The sequence below is a fragment of the Rhinatrema bivittatum genome, chromosome 11, assembly GCF_901001135.1.
Source record: "Rhinatrema bivittatum chromosome 11, aRhiBiv1.1, whole genome shotgun sequence".
In the NCBI taxonomy this organism is placed as follows: domain Eukaryota; kingdom Metazoa; phylum Chordata; class Amphibia; order Gymnophiona; family Rhinatrematidae; genus Rhinatrema; species Rhinatrema bivittatum.
Genome location: NC_042625.1, coordinates 87,947,828 through 87,953,827, shown reverse-complemented (window position 1 = coordinate 87,953,827; position 6,000 = coordinate 87,947,828).

Here is a 6,000-nt window from a genome sequence, read left to right as displayed (position 1 = left end):
GGGGGGTACGCGCGTATCTTACGCACGTACCCCTTTGAAAATCTACCCCTATGGTTCTTTACACCTCCACAGGGCCAGCTTTAAGATTGTGGCTCCCATAGGCAAAGTGCCACAGTGATGGCCCTTGGAAGCTGTTCTAGCACATGGCACTAAAGCAAGCAGAAGGTATTTGGTGCCTTCAAAATGTGGCACCCTAGGCAATTGCCTGAGTTATTTGTGCCTAAATCCAGGCCTGCACCTCAACTTCCATTATCTCAGCAGCAAGTTTTGGAAATGTTAAACATTTACTGAAGCTAGTGAGGCTGCTGCCTGAACATCTGGGCTCCTAGATGCCGTGACTGTTCCTGGCCACCACCAGCCTGCCAGCTTTCTGAGCACTTTTAGCTGTTGGTAGCTCATGGCCTGTGGTAACTCTGTGTCCCCCTTTCTTTATCTTCACTTTGGTTTGTCCCAGGGCCGTGTGCCGTCATGAGCGATGGCCCATTGGTGATGTCGAGAAGGGCCAGGTTGGGAAACCTGACCCCCCCCCCCCCGACTTCTTATTGGAGGGCATGCTGGAGGGGAGGGGAAGAGTGACGCATGATGCATGCTCGACCCCCTAACCCCCTTCGAGCATGATCGCGCGGTGACATCATCGGCTGGGGACGGGCGTGCGACGATGATGTCGCTGGCGTGATTTAAAGGGCCGGCACATGCTTGCCAGCCCCATTTCCTCTCCCCAGTATGTGTAATAATTGCTTTAAGTCATGGTGCCATCCCGGGGGGGGGAATAGCCCGAGGCATTGGTGCTGGGTCTCTGCATCACTTCTTTTTACCTCTCCCCTCACTTCTCTATTTACAATAGTTCAGCCTCCCAACCCTGTTCTTATATTTGTCCATGCACAAGGTGTGCTTTTTGTGAATCACTGTTCCTGCATCCTATTCATTTTTCTCTGCAGATAAAGTTTTGTGCTGCATGGATCTGGCACTAGAAATCAAAGCCATAACAAGGCATTTTAGCATTTGGGGCAGGAAAGTGTATTTGCACTCTTACCTTGATTCCTCCTCCTCTCTTTCTCCACCAAAAGTAATGTTCTTAAAACAACAATAACAACAACAATAATAATAATAAAAATATATCAGGTCGGGGCTAATGGAGCCTCTGTCTGCCACTCCAGCTGTGATGAGGGAAAAGGATGCAAGTTACAAAGCTTCCAAGTCAGCATCCTGGCAGAGAATCAGCACTGCCCTCTGCAGGTCTCTCTTCCCTGCTCCCCTCTCTGACAGTAGGAGGAGAGCTGCACTCTTCCTGGCTCTTCATCTCCCATCAGTCCACACTTGCATTTCAGTTACTTTTCTGTCCTCCAGCTGCCCCTCTTGCTCATACCTAGTTACAGCCTTGCTAGGAATGATTTCCAGTTTAGGACACATTAAATTAGGCTTTTATTGTATATGTAAAGCAATGCCAGAAGCTTATTTCATATGTTATATGGTTGAAAGTTTGCATAAAAGCTGAGTTATATGCACATTCAGATCCTTTCTTTGAATTTGACTCAGTGACTTTTACTTGACTTGGAGGTCACTCAGACAAGGTCATCTTACCCCTTTAACACCTTCTTTTTATTCCAAAAGAAATGTGCAAAGAAGACCAAAAGGAGACTCAGAGTTGATATTCTCAAGTATTTAGCCAGCAGCACTGGTTATACAAATTCATGACTACCAGTGAATTATTTAAATTCTGTAGATTGGTTTTGCTGTCATTACCAGCTGTTGACGGTGAACTGCAGACTGTGACTGCAGCATCATTAGAAAACTTTTTTGGAAATGGCTTTTTAGCTGGGAGGAATCCTTTATGCACAAAATGGGATATGAACAGAGACACTGACCAACTCTGTTTTGTGCAGAGAATTCTGGAGTCGGCAATTCCCAATCTTCAGCCAACTCCAAGGAGAAACTTCCTCCTGGAGCCACACTGTGCAAAGAATCTGCAAGGCAGCACTTGGAAAAGGTCTTCTTTGTTAGGCACCTAGCAAATGAACTGGGACAGCAAACAAAGGAAACCCAGTGTCAAAGAACACAAATGAAGTGAGAAGTATAAACTAAGAGTTAATTCAATCATCACCACTGAGGAGATCAAAAGGTGATGGGCAAATGGCTGAAGGGAGGAGAACTTAAACTACAGATGCAGCACAGGCCAGTAGGCTATGGAGAAGATGGTGTAAAGTGAGGACAGAAAAATCTGGAAAAATAGACAGAGTCTGCAGCACAGGACTGGCTATGATTTTGCATCTAGTGCTGGGTGCGATGTGCTGATATCAGAAGGCACAATACGGTGGCAAGGCTCATCCACTGGGTAGTGGAAACACTGTCACATCAGAGTGTAAGAGAAACATTGGGCTCACGATCTTGACAGAATTGCAGAGAATGAAGACGTTGTGATTACCTGGGACATTCCTATACCAACAGATAAAAAACTCAATGCCAGAAAACTAGACATAGTGGTAAAAGAGAAAAACACAAGACTGGCATTGCTAATAGAAGTGTCAGTACCAGGTGACTATTCTGTGCTGTGCGTGGAGAGACAGAATACCATCAAGTACCAAGAGATGCAATCAGAGACTAGGAAAACGTATCAGAAAGACACAGATTTCTTCGGCACCACCAGCCTGATTAAAAAGAACTTCATACCCACCTGTTTGATATTACCCCTTACCTGCTCAAGAAGGAACGATGAAAGTATAAAGAGCATTTGGCAGAAAATGTAAGAGACTGAGATTGTATCCAACCAGGGGCAGATTCCCGATGACGACCGGCCCGGGGATTCGCCGCCCAGGCCAGCCCAGGACATACCACGTGGTCTGCCGAGCGCGGCTCTGCCACCGATAGGGCAGACCGCCCCTGTATCCAACAAACCCTGTCTTATGAGTGATGTCACAAAGCAAACCCATTAGGAGACTCTGTTTTAAGAATAATTATCAAATCTTAACAAAGATACCAGATCTGGGCACATTACAGACCTAGAATTTGCATTAAGCTGATGAAAGGTGCAGAGCTCTCGAAAGCTAGTTAACATTGTATTAAGTTAGTCCAGTGAAAAGATCACCTATAACAGCTCCAGTTAGGTCAACCCATTCATTGTACCCAAGTTACTAGTGCTGAGTCCGAAGCTGGAGCCTTTGGGAACAGAGCTAGGTGCAGGTTTAGATTGGAGGACTTCCCCTCCCATCACTCCTACCCTGCTGGTGCCATCGTTCAGAATTGGTGCCTGTTGGTTTTGAATGATGGTGCCAGCTTCAAAATTGGGTAAGAAGAAACCTGGTGGGCGAGGGCATAGAAGGCCAGCAAACTGGGGGGGGGGGGGGGGGGGGAGCAGGATATCAGCCAGGGGGAAAGGGCTTAACATTTGTTCTTTTGTTTGGAAGGGAGGGGGGGGGCTGTATCATGCAAACCCCTCTTGAGATTTTTGTAACTAAGGCAGTCTTGCGTTGGTGATGGTGGTGGAGACACAGTAAAGCTGATGACATTAACTGGCAGTAGAAAGTATGACTGGTGACAAATCCTTGGTCTTTCTTATTCACTTTAGCAGACCCCTGGCTAGCCACCGAGTGCTTTGGCTCCCAAGAGTCCGAGATGCCACTGCTTTCAGTTTCCACAGATTATTGACTGGAATTGTCTCTGGGTATGTATTTAGAATGTAAACCCTTTGGGGAAGGCTCTTATACCTTTATCAACTTGTGGTTTAGGACGCTATATAAATGTAAAACAAGAAATGGAACGCTGAGTAACCTCTTCCTTCTGGGCTACAGGATACAGGAAGTTAATCTGAGCCAGCTTTATTGTGCATTTTCCCCCTATTGACATAGAATGGGGGAAAAATCCGGCCCCTGGTTTCTAAAGTCAGTCTGTATGAAATCACCAGTCATAAAAGAGAGCACTGCATAGCAGGGAATACGGAAGTAGGAATTAGCTAACCCTAAGAACCATGCTGTGGCACCAAATACACCTTTAATGAGTTTAGCTGGAACTCGGCTTTTCTTATGCAGACTCCTAGGAGGCCTGGTTCCATGCAGCCTTCCTGTACCCCAGTACAAAGGCCGAAGAGGAGGCTTCCCCTTCTTGATTTAGGGCCATGGGTTGGCACAGCTTCAAAGGGACACTGCTGTGCCCCTCAGTCTGTGGGCAGCAAATCTAAGAACATAAGAAAATGCCATACTGGGTCAGACCAAGGGTCCATCAAGCCCAGCATCCTGTTTCCAACAGTGGCCAATCCAGGCCATAAGAACCTGGCAAGTACCCAAAAACTAAGTCTATCCCATGTAACCATTGCTAATGGCAGTGGCTATTCTCTAAGTGAACTTAATAGCAGGTAATGGACTTCTCCTCCAAGAACTTATCCAATCCTTTTTTAAACACAGCTACACTAACTGCACGAACCACATTCTCTGGCAACAAATTCCAGAGTTTAATTGTGCGTTGAGTAAAAAAGAACTTTCTCCGATTAGTTTTAAATGTGCCCCATGCTAACTTCATGGAGTGCCCCCTCGTCTTTCTACTATCCGAAAGAGTAAATAACCGATTCACATCTACCCGTTCTAGACCTCTCATGATTTTAAACACCTCTATCATATCCCCCCTCAGTCGTCTCTTCTCCAAGCTGAAAAGTCCTAACCTCTTTAGTCTTTCCTCATAGGGGAGCTGTTCCATTCCCCTTATCATTTTGGTAGCCCTTCTCTGTACCTTCTCCATCGCAATTATATCTTTTTTGAGATGCAGCGACCAGAATTGTACACAGTATTCAAGGTGCGGTCTCACCATGGAGAGATACAGAGGCATTATGACATTTTCCGTTTTATTCATCATTCCTTTTCTAATAATTCCCAACATTCTGTTTGCTTTTTTGACTGCCGCAGAACACTGAACCGACGATTTCAATGTGTTATCCACTATGACGCCTAGATCTCTTTCTTGGGTTGTAGCACCTAATATGGAACCCAACATTGTGTAACTACAGCATGGGTTATTTTTCCCTATATGCATCACCTTGCACTTGTCCACATTAAATTTCATCTGCCATTTGGATGCCCAATTTTCCAGTCTCACAAGGTCTTCCTGCAATTTATCACAATCTGATTGTGATTTAACTGCTCTGAACAATTTTGTGTCATCTGCAAATTTGATTATCTCACTCGTCGTATTTCTTTCCAGATCATTTATAAATATATTGAACAGTAAGGGTCCCAATACAGATCCCTGAGGCACTCCACTGTCCACTCCCTTCCACTGAGAAAATTGCCCATTTAATCCTACTCTCTGTTTCCTGTCTTTTAGCAGTGGGCTGAGAACCAGCATTCGTATCCCACGTCATCCTCTGTTGCCTCAGGTGTGAGTTTGAGGCCTGATTTACTAAGGCTTTTCTCTCCCTTTCTGTGTCTCTGGGAAAAAAAGCTTAGCAAATGAGGCCCTGAGCTTCTAAGCCCTCTGGGGACAGGGAACCACATCCTGTACCTGAATGATTTTATATTATCTTATTTTATTGCTATTGACTGTGCAAACAGATAGATTTTGATTCTGTATGTTGTAGCTGTATACTGCTGGGATTTATTAAGTAGCAGGCTAGAAGCCTTTAAAAATAAAAAAAATACTTAAAATCTAATCATGGCCTCACTGTTTTAACTCAAAGCCTCTTATTTGTTTGGTTGTCTATCTGTTTTGACTAGATTGGGAACGCTAAGGTGGAGGGACTGTCTATATCTATGTGTCTCTGTACAGCGCTGTGTACACCCAATAGCGCTTTACACATGAAAACAATATCTCTCTCCCAGGGCAGGGTTGGAGCCAAGGTGCAGATAACTAAGCACAGGCTAACCTGGCAGATGGGCTTCAGAAGGGATCAAACATTGAACTTCCTGCTTCCCTCTCTGCCCTAACCCAGACAGTAGGAGGAGAGCTGCGCTCTTCCTGGCTTTTCATCTCCTATCAGCCCACACTTGCATTTCTGTTACTTTTCTGTCCTCCAGCTGC